Source organism: Heptranchias perlo, chromosome 4 (assembly GCF_035084215.1).
Source record: "Heptranchias perlo isolate sHepPer1 chromosome 4, sHepPer1.hap1, whole genome shotgun sequence".
NCBI classification, from domain to species: Eukaryota; Metazoa; Chordata; class Chondrichthyes; order Hexanchiformes; family Hexanchidae; genus Heptranchias; species Heptranchias perlo.
In genome coordinates, this window is record NC_090328.1 from 2,051,871 (window position 1) to 2,066,870 (window position 15,000).

General features: G+C 51.3%; 1 protein-coding gene across 1 annotated transcript in view; it reads left to right on the forward strand.

Annotated features, from left to right (window-relative positions):
- oxct1a (3-oxoacid CoA transferase 1a) overlaps window positions 1–15,000 on the forward strand; it is a 214,384-nt gene that overhangs the window by 109,796 nt on the left and 89,588 nt on the right. The window lies entirely within an intron of this gene.

The window sequence follows — 15,000 nt, forward strand, 5'->3', positions numbered from 1 at the left end:
TGGGGGGGGGTCGGTTTGTGGGTCTGGTCTTGGGGGGGGGGGGTCGGTTTGTGGGTCTGGTTTTGGGGGGGGTCGGTTTGTGGGTCTGGTTTTGGGGGGGGTCGGTTTGTGGGTCTGGTTTTGGGGGGGGGGGGGGGTCGGTTTGTGGGTCTGGTTTTGGGGGGGGTCGGTTGTGGGTCTGGTTTTGGGGGGAGGTCGGTTGTGGGTCTGGTTTTGGGGGGGGGGGTCGGTTTGTGGGTCTGGTTTTGGGGGGGGGGTCGGTTTGTGGGTCTGGTTTTGGGGGGGGGGTCGGTTTGTGGGTCTGGTTTTGGGGGGGGGGGTCGGTTTGTGGGTCTGGTTTTGGGGGGGGGGTCGGTTTGTGGGTCTGGTTTTGGGGGGGGGGGGTCGGTTTGTGGGTCTGGTTTTGGGGGGAGGGGGTCGGTTTGTGGGTCTGGTTTTGGGGGGGGGGGGGTCGGTTTGTGGGTCTGGTTTTGGGGGGGGGGTCGGTTTGTGGGTCTGGTTTTGGGGGGGGGGTCGGTTTGTGGGTCTGGTTTTGGGGGGGGGGGGTCGGTTTGTGGGTCTGGTTTTGGGGGGGGGGGTCGGTTTGTGGGTCTGGTTTTGGGGGGGGGGGTCGGTTTGTGGGTCTGGTTTTGGGGGGGGGGTCGGTTTGTGGGTCTGGTTTTGGGGGGGGGGGGTCGGTTTGTGGGTCTGGTTTTGGGGGGGGGGTCGGTTTGTGGGTCTGGTTTTGGGGGGGGGGGGGTCGGTTTGTGGGTCTGGTTTTGGGGGGGGGGGGTCGGTTTGTGGGTCTGGTTTTGGGGGGGGGGGTCGGTTTGTGGGTCTGGTTTTGGGGGGGGGGTCGGTTTGTGGTCTGGTTTTGGGGGGGGGTCGGTTGTGGTCTGGTTTTGGGGGGGGGGTCGGTTGTGGGTCTGGTTTTGGGGGGGGGGTCGGTTTGTGGGTCTGGTTTTGGGGGGGGGGTCGGTTTGTGGGTCTGGTTTTGGGGGGGGGTCGGTTTGTGGGTCTGGTTTTGGGGGGTTGGTTTTTGGGGGGGGGGTCGGTTGTGGGTCTGGTTTTGGGGGGGTTGGTTTTTGGGGGGGGGGTCGGTTTCCTGGGTCTGATTGGGTACATTTGTTTTTGCACGGTCTGGTTTTGAGAAGGGGGGGTGCTGGTTTTGATGGGCCTGTTTGAGGAGTTTAGTTTGGGGAGGGGGGAGGGTTGTGGGGGATTGAGTTTGGATGGATCTAGTTAAGAGTTTTGCTTGGAAAAGATCATAGAAATAGGAGCAGGAGTAGGCCATTCGGCCCCTCGAGCCTGCTCCGCCATTCAATCAGATCATGGCTGATCTTCAACCTCAACTCCACTTTCCTGCCCGATCCCCATATCCCTGGATTCCCTGAGAGTCCAAAAATCTATCCATCTATCTCAAAGTGCAGGGTTTGATTTTGGACATCTGGTTTGGGGAGCATGCAGTTTGGTTTGGTGGGTGGGGGTGGATACTCTGGTTGGTGGATCTGGTTTGGAGGAGCCTGGTTTGGGGAGTGCAGGGTTTGGTTTGGTGGGTGGGGGTGGATACTCTGGTTGGTGGATCTGGTTTGGAGGAGCCTGGTTTGGGGAGTGCAGGGTTTGGTTTGGTGAATCTAATTCAGGAGATTGCTGAGGTTTTGATCACAGGATCTAGCTGGAGCAATCTAGAGGAGAGCAGTTTAATAAGAATCACTGGCTGGCATAAACTTGTCCCAGTACTGATTGTGGGTAAGGCTGTGTTCTTGCCGTAGTGGTTTTTTTGTTTATATTGGAAGCATTAATCTCGGGGCTGCTATCCCAGTAATTCCTGCGGTTGGGGAAATTATGCTGTAAATGTAATGTGGTCAGAGATCACTTTCTTTTCTCTGCTTCAATTTTCTCTTATTTCTGCATCTCATTCTTGTTGGCATAGTGGTATTATTCATCCCTTAAGCTCATGGGTTCAAGTCCCGCTGCAGGACTTGTGCCCATAATCTGGGCTAGCATTTCAGTTCAGTGCTGAGAACAGTGCTGCAGTGTTGGAGGTGCTGCTTTTCAGATGAGACATTAAATTGAGGTCCTGTCTGCCTGTTCAAATCTCTACGGCACTATTTGAAGAGCAGAGTTCTCCTGACATCCTGGCCGATCGTCCTCTCTCAACCAACATCACTTAAAATAGATCAACTGGTCATTTATTTAATTGCTGGTGTTGCATTGCTTGTTGTGTTTGCCTGCATCAGTAGTGACTACACTTCCAGTTGTGAGGTGTTTTAGGACATTCTGAAGATGTTCCTGTATAACTGCAGTGTGTGTTGGATATATCTCCCACCCTGCCCCTCTCGTAGAATCATAGAAAGTTACGGCACAGAAGGAGGCCATTTGGCCCATCCTGACCCTGCTGGCTGAGGAAGAGCTATCCAGCTTAACCCCCCTTTCCAGTATTTGGTCCGTAGCCCTGTAGCTTACGGCACTTCAGGTGCACATCCAGGTACTTTTTAAATGAGTTGAGGGTTTCTGCCTCTACCACCCTTTCAGGCAGTGAGTTCCAGACCCCCACCACCCTCTGGGTGAAAAAGATTCTCCTCAGCTCCCCTCTAATCCTTCTACCAATTACTTTAAATCTATGCCCCCTGGTCATTGACCCCAATGCTAAGGGAAATAGGTCCTTCCTATCCACTCTTCTCTTCCCCGCCCCCTACTTTGGTAAATTTTTCTCTCTCTCTCCCCTTGTTCCCACCCTGTCTGTGTGTGTGTCTGTCACTCCTCTCTTTCTCAAGCTACTCCAAGTAATCAAGCTTACTTCCTGTTTGGAGAGATGTTTTCTGTCTCTCCAATGAAAGTGTATATTTGCAAAACCAGTTCTGATCATTGCGTTCACCTGCTCACCCCCTGTTGGGCATCAAGACCCGTTTGCCTGGTTGGGGGGGAAAAAGTGAAAAATGAAGAAATGGGTTCAGGAGTGGATTATAACCAGGTTGGTGATTCACCTCAACTGCTGTGATTTATTTCTCTTTATCCGGGCATTTTGCCAGGTCCAAGTGCAATCTCTGAACCAAAGTCTTTGCTCTTCTTCCTCCCTGCATCCTCATTGTGTTAAAACCAAGACTCGATAGCATCTCCTGCTTGACCCACAGTGTAGAACGCCTCCCTACAACCTGGAGACTTGGTGTCACTAAACCACTATTACTTCAGCACAGTACTATGGGAGTGCTGCACTGCCGGAGGTGCTGTCTTTCGGATGAGTCGTTAAACCAAGGCCTGACTGCCCTCGCCATGGCACTATTTGAAGAAGAGCAGGGGAGTTTTCCCTCAACCAACGCCGCCAAAGCAGTTTGGTCATATATTGCGTGTGGCAATTCTTCATGTTGGAGCCTGGACGATGCTTGTCTTTAGGGTGGGCGCCTGGACGATGCTTGTCTGTAGGGTGGCGCCTGGACGATGCTTGTCTGTAGGGTGGGCGCCTGGACGATGCTTGTCTGTAGGGTGGGCGCCTGGACGATCCTTGTCTGTAGGGTGGGCGCCTGGACGATGCTTGTCTGTCGGGTGGGCGCCTGGACGATGCTTGTCTGTCGGGTGGGCGCCTGGACGATGCTTGTCTGTCGGGTGGGCGCCTGGACGATGCTTGTCTGTCGGGTGGGCGCCTGGACGATGCTTGTCTGTCGGGTGGGCGCCTGGACGATGCTTGTCTGTCGGGTGGGCGCCTGGACGATGCTTGTCTGTCGGGTGGGCGCCTGGACAATGCTTGTCTGTCGGGTGGGCGCCTGGACGATGCTTGTCTGTCGGGTGGGAGCCTGGACGATGCTTGTCTGTCGGGTGGGAGCCTGGACGATGCTTGTCTTTAGGGTGGGCGCCTGGACGATGCTTGTCTGTCGGGTGGGCGCCTGGACGATGCTTGTCTGTAGGGTGGGCGCCTGGACGATGCTTGTCTGTAGGGTGGGCGCCTGGACGATGCTTGTCTGTAGGGTGGGCGCCTGGACGATGCTTGTCTGTAGGGTGGGCGCCTGGACGATGCTTGTCTGCAGGGTGGGCGCCTGGACGATGCTTGTCTGCAGGGTGGGCGCCTGGACGATGCTTGTCTGTAGGGTGGGCGCCTGGACGATGCTTGTCTGTAGGGTGGGCGCCTGGACGATGCTCGTCTGTAGGGTGGGCGCCTGGACGATGCTCGTCTGTAGGGTGGGCGCCTGGACGATGCTCGTCTGTAGGGTGGGCGCCTGGACGATGCTCGTCTGTAGGGTGGGCGCCTGGACGATGCTCGTCTGTAGGGTGGGCGCCTGGACGATGCTCGTCTGTAGGGTGGGCGCCTGGACGATGCTCGTCTGCAGGGTGGGCGCCTGGCCGATGCTCGTCTGCAGGGTGGGCGCCTGGCCGATGCTCGTCTGCAGGGTGGGCGCCTGGACGATGCTCGTCTGCAGGGTGGGCGCCTGGACGATGCTCGTCTGCAGGGTGGGCGCCTGGACGATGCTCGTCTGCAGGGTGGGCGCCTGGACGATGCTCGTCTGCAGGGTGGGCGCCTGGACGATGCTCGTCTGCAGGGTGGGCGCCTGGACGATGCTCGTCTGCAGGGTGGGCGCCTGGACGATGCTCGTCTGTCGGGTGGGCGCCTGGACGATGCTCGTCTGCAGGGTGGGCGCCTGGACGATGCTCGTCTGTCGGGTGGGCGCCTGGACGATGCTCGTCTGTCGGGTGGGCGCCTGGACGATGCTCGTCTGTCGGGTGGGCGCCTGGACGATGCTCGTCTGTCGGGTGGGCGCCTGGACGATGCTCGTCTGTCGGGTGGGCGCCTGGACGATGCTCGTCTGTCGGGTGGGCGCCTGGACGATGCTCGTCTGTCGGGTGGGCGCCTGGACGATGCTCGTCTGTCGGGTGGGCGCCTGGACGATGCTCGTCTGTCGGGTGGGCGCCTGGACGATGCTCGTCTGTCGGGTGGGCGCCTGGACGATGCTCGTCTGTCGGGTGGGCGCCTGGACGATGCTCGTCTGTCGGGTGGGCGCCTGGACGATGCTTGTCTGTAGGGTGGGAGCCTGGACGATGCTTGTCTGTAGGGTGGGCGCCTGGACGATGCTTGTTTGTGGGCTATTCAAGTATGAAGGCATCAGAGCCGAGTTTGATCATGTCCTTATCTCCACCCCCCACAGCTTCCAGCAGGAGTCATTGGATGGGGATAACTTAACTGGTTTTCCCCTCCTTTTAATACAGGGGCCCGTGGTTCCGTTGTCGCACCCTAACTGTTGTCCTGGCTCAGATGAACTCACTCGGCACAGACCAGGCTCGTACCTGGGACCTTCTGCTCTGTGGGGCTGAGTTCACTGAGTGATCAAACAGCCTGTCCTTAAATTCCTCTGTATCTATAAATGATGTGGAGATGCCGGTGATGGACTGGGGTTGACAATTGTAAACAATTTTACAACACCAAGTTATAGTCCAGCAATTTTATTTTAAATTCACAAACTTTCGGAGGCTTCCTCCTTCGTCAGGTGAACGATGTGGAAATGAAAGTCCTCGAAATGAAGTCGCATTTATAATTCACAGAACAATGCTTGGTGAGTACAGACAGTTTTTTCAACTGCCCGTTGCCAAGGCAATCAGTGTGCAGACAGACAGGTGTTACCTGCCAGGTCTCAGAATATACAAATCACCAAAAAAAACAACAAACAAAAAAAACAGAGATAGAGAGGTAGAAACATAGAAAAGACAGCAACTGACCCGTTATATTAAAAACAGAAAACATTTGTTCGCTGGTGGGGTAACGTGTAGCGTGACATGAACCCAAGATCCCGGTTGAGGCCGTCCTCATGGGTGCGGAACTTGGCTATCAATTTCTGCTCGACGATTTTGCGTTGTCGTGTGTCTCGAAGGCCGCCTTGGAGTACGCTTACCCGAAGGTCGGTGGCTGAATGTCCTTGACTGCTGAAGTGTTCCCCGACTGGGAGGGAACCCTCCTGTTTGGCGATTGTTGCGCGGTGTCCGTTCATCCGTTGTCGCAGTGTCTGCATGGTCTCGCCAATGTACCATGCTCTGGGGCATCCTTTCCTGCAACGTATGAGGTAGACAACGTTGGCCGAGTCACAGGAGTATGAACCATGCACCTGGTGGGTGGTGTCCTCTCGTGTGATGGTGGTATCTGTGTCGATGATCTGGCATGTCTTGCAGAGGTTACCGCGGCAGGGTTGTGTGGTGTCGTGGACGCTGTTCTCTTGAAAGCTGGGTAATTTGCTGCAAACGATGGTCTGTTTGAGGTTGGGTGGCTGTTTGAAGGAGAGTAGTGGAGGTGTGGGGATGGCCATAGCGAGGTGTTCGTCGTCATTGATGACATGTTGAAGGCTGCGGAGAACATGGCGTAGTTTCTCCGCTCCGGAGAAGTACTGGACGACAAAGGGTACTCTGTTGGTTGCGTCCCGTGTTAGTCTCCTGAGGAGGTCTATGCGATTTTTTGCTGTGGCCCGTCGGAACTGTCGATCGATGAGTCGAGCGTCATATCCCGTTCTTACTAGGGCGTCTTTCAGCGTCTGTAGGTGTCCATCGCGTTCCTCCTCGTCTATGGACAGGCCCTGCGAATACACAGGGTCTGCTCAGACGAGGAGGAACGCAATGGACACCGACAGACGCTGAAAGACGCCCTAGTAAGAACGGGATATGATGCTCGACTCATCGATCGACAGTTCCGACGGGCCACAGCAAAAAATCGCATAGACCTCCTCAGGAGACTAACACGGGACGCAACCAACAGAGTACCCTTTGTCGTCCAGTACTTCCCCGGAGCGGAGAAACTACGCCATGTTCTCCGCAGCCTTCAACATGTCATCAATGACGACGAACACCTCGCTATGGCCATCCCCACACCTCCACTACTCTCCTTCAAACAGCCACCCAACCTCAAACAGACCATCGTTCGCAGCAAATTACCCAGCTTTCAAGAGAACAGCGTCCACGACACCACACAACCCTGCCGCGGTAACCTCTGCAAGACATGCCAGATCATCGACACAGATACCACCATCACACGAGAGGACACCACCCACCAGGTGCATGGTTCATACTCCTGTGACTCGGCCAACGTTGTCTACCTCATACGTTGCAGGAAAGGATGCCCCAGAGCATGGTACATTGGCGAGACCATGCAGACACTGCGACAACGGATGAACGGACACCGCGCAACAATCGCCAAACAGGAGGGTTCCCTCCCAGTCGGGGAACACTTCAGCAGTCAAGGACATTCAGCCACCGACCTTCGGGTAAGCGTACTCCAAGGCGGCCTTCGAGACACACGACAACGCAAAATCGTCGAGCAGAAATTGATAGCCAAGTTCCGCACCCATGAGGACGGCCTCAACCGGGATCTTGGGTTCATGTCACGCTACACGTTACCCCACCAGCGAACAAATGTTATCTGTTTTTAATATAACGGGTCAGTTGCTGTCTTTTCTATGTTTCTACCTCTCTATCTCTGTTTTTTTTTGTTTGTTGTTTTTTTTGGTGATTTGTATATTCTGAGACCTGGCAGGTAACACCTGTCTGTCTGCACACTGATTGCCTTGGCAACGGGCAGTTGAAAAAACTGTCTGTACTCACCAAGCATTGTTCTGTGAATTATAAATGCGATTTCATTTCGAGGATTTCATTTCCACATCGTTCACCTGAGGAAGGAGGTAGCCTCCGAAAGCTTGTGAATTTAAAATAAAATTGCTGGACTATAACTTGGTGTTGTAAAATTGTTTAAGCATTTCCATTTATAGATAATTGTAATCAGCCAGCCAGTGACAGGACGCCAGATAATTACTTCAGCACTGTGCACCGACCACTCTACGGTGTTTGGTTTTCATTTAAAATAGTGAAGCTGTTCTGAAGGCTTTGCTCACTCTCTGTGCTGAATGGAGGAGGGAACAGGTCAGAACTTGTTGGGGGTGGAGACTACAGATCAATAAAACTCAGTCAACTCGAGTAAGTGTATTTTAACACTTGAATATCAAACACTCCCAGGGCATGTACAGCATAGGTTAGATAAAGTGAAGCTCCCTCAACAGAGCCAATAATGTGCCTTAGCCCCAATCTCAGAGTTACAGTCGTATCACATTTTCCAATTCCCATATCACCCTGCAGCCTCCTTAATTGAGATTTCCGGCTCAGTGCAGAATGTGACTAGTTTTAGCCCATAGATTCATGCCCACTTGCAGATATATTGAGACTTATTTCACAGGTGACACTTGCAGGCAAGAGACAGAAGACTCCCTTCCCAGGTGTGCATTGGGCAGGTGACTGTGTCTCTTGGTGTTTCTGTATTGTGTGAGAAGCAGTGGGTAATTCTGTGACAGTGACCTTGTGCATATCTACATGAGCTTCTGTCATAGGCAGTATTTGACTACCAGCTGCACTGAATAAAATCCTGGGTCAAAGGGCCACCAAACTGAACAAACTCAATCAACCCCAACCTGGTGCCAGCTTCCCTGAAAGGCTCATGACTCATCAGGAAGACTTGGCACAAAGGCATTAAAAGGGTTTTAATTTGTCTGATGTGGTAACAGTAACGTCTGTACACTTCATGTTTGATACTTTTACCTCTTCACCTCAACTTAGTCCCAGTACTGCCACAGTCAGCGGCGCGGCCGGTGTCGCCGGGCCGCTCCGCCGGTGTCACTCGACCGGTGTCGCCGGGCCGCTCTGCCGGGGTCGCTGATTTGTTTCACTGCTTGTCCAACATTCAGTACTCGATGAGCAAACATTTCTTCCAACTAAATATTGGGAAGGCTGAAGTCATTGTCATCGGTCACTGCCACAAATTCCGTTCCCTAACCACTGACTCCATCCCTCTCCCTGTCCTAACATCTCCTTATATGGCTCAGTGTCAAATTTTGTTTGATAATCCTGTGAAGCACCTTGGAAAGGTGCTATATAAATACAAGTTGTATTACTGTATCCCAGTGTTATATAATGACAGACCTCGACCCCCCGGTACTGTCCCCCGGTATTATACAGTGACCCCCCCGGTACTGTCCCCCGGTATTATACAGTGACCCCCCCGGTACTGTCCCCCGGTATTATACAGTGACCCCCCCGGTACTGTCCCCCGGTATTATACAGTGACCCCCCCGGTACTGTCCCCCGGTATTATATAGTGACCCCCCCGGTACTGTCCCCCGGTATTATATAGTGACCCCCCCGGTACTGTCCCCCGGTATTATACAGTGACCCCCCCGGTACTGTCCCCCGGTATTATACAGTGACCCCCCCGGTACTGTCCCCCGGTATTATACAGTGACCCCCCCGGTACTGTCCCCCGGTATTATATAGTGACCCCCCCGGTACTGTCCCCCGGTATTATACAGTGACCCCCCCGGTACTGTCCCCCGGTATTATACAGTGACCCCCCCCCCCCGGTACTGTCCCCCATAAGAAATAGGAGCAGGAGTAGGCCATTCGGCCCTTCGAGCCTGCTCTGCCATTCAATCTGATCATGGCTGATCCTCTATCTCAATACCATATTCCCACTCTCTCCCCATACCCCTTGATGCCTTTTGTGTCTAGAAATCTATTTAGCTCCTCATATATATATTAAACTACAGATAGTATAGGCCCATTCTATTCAACCTATCTTCATAGCACAACCCTCTCATCCCAGGAATCAATCTAGCGAACCTTTGTTGCACTGCCTCTAAGGTAAGTAAATCCTTTAGATAAGGAGACCAAAACTGTACACAGTACTCCAGGTGTGGTCTCACCAAAGCCCTGTACAACTATAGTAAGACTTCCTTGCTCTTGTACTCCAACCCCCTTACAATAAAGGCCAACATGCCAGTTGCCTGCTGTACCTGCATGTTAACCTTTTGTGTTTCTTGATGTGGAGATGCCGGTGATGGACTGGGGTGGACAAATGTAAGGAATCTTACAACACCAGGTTATAGTCCAACAGTTTTATTTTAAAATCACAAGCTTTCGGAGATTATCTCCTTCGTCAGGTGAATAGTCACCTACTCACCTGACGAAGGAGATAATCTCCGAAAGCTTGTGATTTTAAAATAAAATTGTTGGACTATAACTTGGTGTTGTAAGATTCCTTACTTTTGTGTTTCTTGTACGAGGACACCCAGATCTCTTTGAATGCCATCATTTAATAGTTGCTCATCATTTTTAAAAAATATTCTGTTCTTCTATTCTTCCTAACAAAGTGAATAACCTCACATTTCCCCACATTATACTCCATTTGCCATCTTCTTGCCCACTCTCTTAACCTGTCTATATCCCTTTGCAGACTCTTTGTGTCCTCCTCACAACTTACTTTCCCACCTAGCTTTGTATCATCAGCAAACTTGGCTACATTACACTCGGTCCCTTCATCCAAATCATTAATATAGATTGTAAATAGTTGAGGCCCAAGCACTGATCCTTGCAGCACCCCACTAGTTACAGTCTGCCAACCTGAAAATAACCCATTTATCCAGCGTATACAATGACAGACCTGTACCCCAGTGTTATACAGCGGCAGATCAGTAACCACTAGTACTGTATCTGTCATGGAATGACAGACATGTTCCAACCAGTACTGTACCCCCGTGTGATACAATAACAGACCTGTGCCCACCTATTTATGTCACTTTATCGAGAAATGGTGCAGTGAATTCTCAGCTGTCTTTGTCAAATGTAGAAGTGAGGATGGGGTACGTGAGACTAATTTTACTGAGAGCTGGCTTGTGGTATCCGCTTCTATAGGAGACTTGTTCAGTGATCGCAGTTCCTTGAGTCCTTGACTGCACACTCTGTTTAAAATGTTTATTTACAGTTCAGTAGCTCAAATTTCACTGCCCTCACCTCTCCCTAACATGTTTAATATTTTAAATTCTAGCCTATCCCTGGATGCCTGGTCTCCTCAGTGACCCGCTGGATCCTCAGTCTGCTGGAAATTTCAGTGACTGAGTTTGGTCTTTGTCCAGCCCTTGGTTCCTGTCCCAACCACGACTTGTTATTGAAGCTCAACAGTAGTCACTGAGAGTCAGGTTTGGTCCACAGAGTTCCTTGATCGTTTACTCTTCCCCACAAGGTGCTCCAGTGAGGTTTTGTGCCCCCCCCCCCCTCTAGTGATGTTAATTGTTTTTAGTTCCTCACTCAAATTTAACCCTTGGTTCCCCATTATTTTTGGTTTGCTTTTTGTGTCTTCTACAGTGAAGACCGATACAAAATATTTGTTTAATGTCTCTGCCATTTTCTGATTTCCCCATTATAATTTTTCCTGTCTCAGCCTCTAAGGGACCCATGTTTAGTTTTGCTACTCTCTTCCTTCTTGCATACTTGTAGAAGCTCTTACAATCCGTTTTTATATTGCTAGTTTACTTTCATATTCTATTTTCTCTCTTTTGGTCGTCCTTTGCTGGTTTCTAAAACTCTCCCAATCCTCAGGCTCTCCAGTGGCTGGAGTCATACCTAGCACAAAGGAAGATGGTAGTGGTTGTTGGTGGCCAATCATCTCAGCCCCAGGACATTGCTGCAGGAGTTCCTCAGGGCAGTGTCTGAGGCCCAACCATCTTCAGCTGCTTCATCAATGACCTTCCCTCTATCATAAGATCAGAAATGGGGATGTTCGCTGACGATTGCACAGTGTTCAGTTCCATTCGCAACCCCTCAGATAATGAAGCAGTCCGAGCCCGCATGCAGCAAGACCTGGACAACATCCAGGCTTGGGCTCATAAGTGGCAACCAACATTCACGCCAGACAAGTGCCAGGCAATGACCATCTCCAACAAGAGAGTCTAACCATCTCCCCTTGACATTCAACGGCATTACCATCGCCGAATCCTCCACCATCAACATCCTGGGGGTCACCATTGACCAAAAACTTAACTGGACCAGCCATATAAATACTGTGGCCACAAGAGCAGATCAGAGGCTGGGTATTCTGCAGCGAGTGACTCACCTCCTGACTCCCCAAAGCCTTTCCACCATCTACAAGGCACAAGTCAGGAGTGTGATGGAATACTCTCCACTTGCTTGGATGAGTGCAGCTCCAACAACACTCAAGAAGCTCGACACCATCCAGGACAAAGCAGCCCGCTTGATTGGCATCCCATCCACCACCCTAAACATTCACTCCCTTCACCACCGGCGCACAGTGGCTGCAGTGTGTACCATCCACAGGATGCACTGCAGCAACTCGCCAAGGCTTCTTCGACAGCACCTCCCAAACCCGTGACCTCTACCACCTAGAAGGACAAGGGCAGCAGGTACATGGGAACAACACCACCTGTACGTTCCCCTCCAAGTCACACACCATCCCGACTTGGAAATATATCACCGTTCCTTCATCGTCGCTGGGTCAAAATCCTGGAACTCCCTTCCTAACAGCACTGTGGGAGAACCTTCACCACATGGACTGCAGCGGTTCAAGAAGGCGGCTCACCACCACCTTCTCAAGGGCAATTAGGGATGGGCAATAAATGCCGGCCTCGCCAGCGACGCCCACATCCTGTGAACAAATTTTTTTTAAAAAGGCTTACTACTCTTCTTGGCAACATTATAGGCCTCTTCTTTTAATCTAATACTATCCTTAACTTCTTCAGTTAGCCACATATGGATCACTTCCCATGAAGTTTTTCTCAATGGAATGTATATTTGTTGAGAATTTTGAAATATTTCTTTAAATGTTTGCCATTGCTTTTCAACCTTTAAACTAATTTCCCAATCTACTTTAGCCAACTCGCCCCTCATACCTGTGTAATTGGCTTTATTTAAGTTTCAGACTCTAGTTTCTGACTTACGTTTGTCACACTCAAACTCAATGTGAAATTCATCATATTATGTAAGGAATCTTACAACACCAGGTTATAGTCCAACAGTTTTATTTGAAAATCACAAGCTTTCGGAGGCTTTCTCCTTCGTCAGGTGAGTGTGGGATTCCATTAAAGGTACCGCATATATAGTCAGAGAACAATGCCTGGTGATTACAGATAATCTTTCCAACTACCCGTTGTCAAAGCAATCAAAGGAGTCGAATAGTGTTCAGACAGAGAGACATTACATACAGGACTACTGAATATACAAACGGTCAGAACACAGAGACACAGAGACACATCCGAAAGAAAGAGAAAGAGAGAGAATGACCAGTTGTGTTAAAAACAGATAACTTTTTTTTGCTGGTGGGGTTACGTGTCGCGTGACATGAGCCCAAGATCCCGGTTGAGGCTGTCCTCATGGGTGCGGAACTTGGCTATCAATTTCTGCTCGACGATTTTGCGTTGTCGTGTGTCTCGAAGGCCGCCTTGGAGAACGCTTACCCGAAGATCGGTGGCTGAATGTCCTTGACTGCTGAAGTGTTCCCCGACTGGGAGGGAACCCTCCTGTCTGGCGATTGTTGCGCGGTGTCCGTTCATCCGTTGTCGCAGTGTCTGCATGGTCTCGCCAATGTACCATGCTCCAGGGCATCCTTTCCTGCAACGTATGAGGTAGACAACGTTGGCCGAGTCACAGGAGTATGAACCATGTACCTGGTGGGTGGTGTCCTCTTGTGTGTTGGTGGTATCCGTGTTGATGATCTGGCATGTCTTGCAGAGGTTACCGTGGCAGGGTTGTGTGGTGTCGTGGACGCTGTTCTCTTGAAAGCTGGGTAATTTGCTGCGAACGATGGTCTGTTTGAGGTTGGGTGGCTGTTTGAAGGCGAGTAGTGGAAGTGTGGGGATGGCCTTCGTGAGGTGTTCGTCGTCATCGATGACATGTTGAAGGCTGCGGAGAACATGGCGTAGTTTCTACGCTCCGGGGAAGTACTGGACGACGAAGGGTACTCTGTTGGTTGCGTCCCGTGTTAGTCTTCTGAGGAGGTCTATGCGATTTTTCGCTGTGGCCCGTCGGAACTGTCGATCGACGAGTCGAGCGTCATATCCCGTTCTTACAAGGGCGTCGTAAGAACGGGATATGACGCTCGACTCGTCGATCAATGGGCCACAGCGAAAAATCGCATAGACCTCCTCAGAAGACAAACACGGGACGTAACCAACAGAGTACCCTTCGTCGTCCAGTACTTCCCCGGAGCGGAGAAACTACGCCATGTTCTCCGCAGCCTTCAACATGTCATCGATGACGACGAACACCTCACTAAGGCCATCCCCACGCCTCCACTACTCGCCCTCAAACAGACCATCGTTCGCAGCAAATTACCCAGCTTTCAAGAGAACAGCGTCCACGACGCCACACAACCCTGCCACGGTAACCTCTGCAAGACATGCCAGATCATAAACACGGATACCACACACGAGAGGACACCACCCACCAGGTACATGGTTCATACTCCTGTGACTCGGCCAACGTTGTCTACCTCCTACGTTGCAGGAAAGGATGCCCCGGAGCATGGTACATTGGCGAGACCATGCAGACACTGCGACAACGGATGAACGGACACCGCGCAACAATCGCCAGACAGGAGGGTTCCCTCCCAGTCGGGGAACACTTCAGCAGTCAAGGACATTCAGCCACCGATCTTCGGGTAAGCGTTCTCCAAGGCGGCCTTCGAGACACACGACAACGCAAAATCGTCGAGCAGAAATTGATAGCCAAGTTCCGCACCCATGAGGACGGCCTCAACCGGGATCTTGGGTTCATGTCACGCTACACGTAACCCCACCAGTGGAAAAAGAGTTACGTTTTTAACACAACTGGTCATTCTCTCTCTCTCTTCCTTTCGGATGTGTCTCTGTGTCTCTGGGTTCTGACCGTTTGTATATTCAGTAGTCCTGTATGTAATGTCTCTCTGAACACTATTCAACTCCTTTGATTGCCTTGCTAACGGGCAGTTGGAAAGATTATCTGTAATCACCAGGCATTGTTCTCTGACAATATATGCGGTACCTTTCATGGAATCCCACACTCACCTGACGAAGGAGAAAGTCTCCGAAAACTTGTGATTTTCAAATAAAACTGTTGGACTATAACCTGATGTTGTAAGATTCCTTACATTTGTCCATCACTGGCATCTCCACAAGATCATATTATGATCATTCTTCCCGAGAGGATCCTTTACTGTTAGATTACTAATTAACCCTGTCTCAT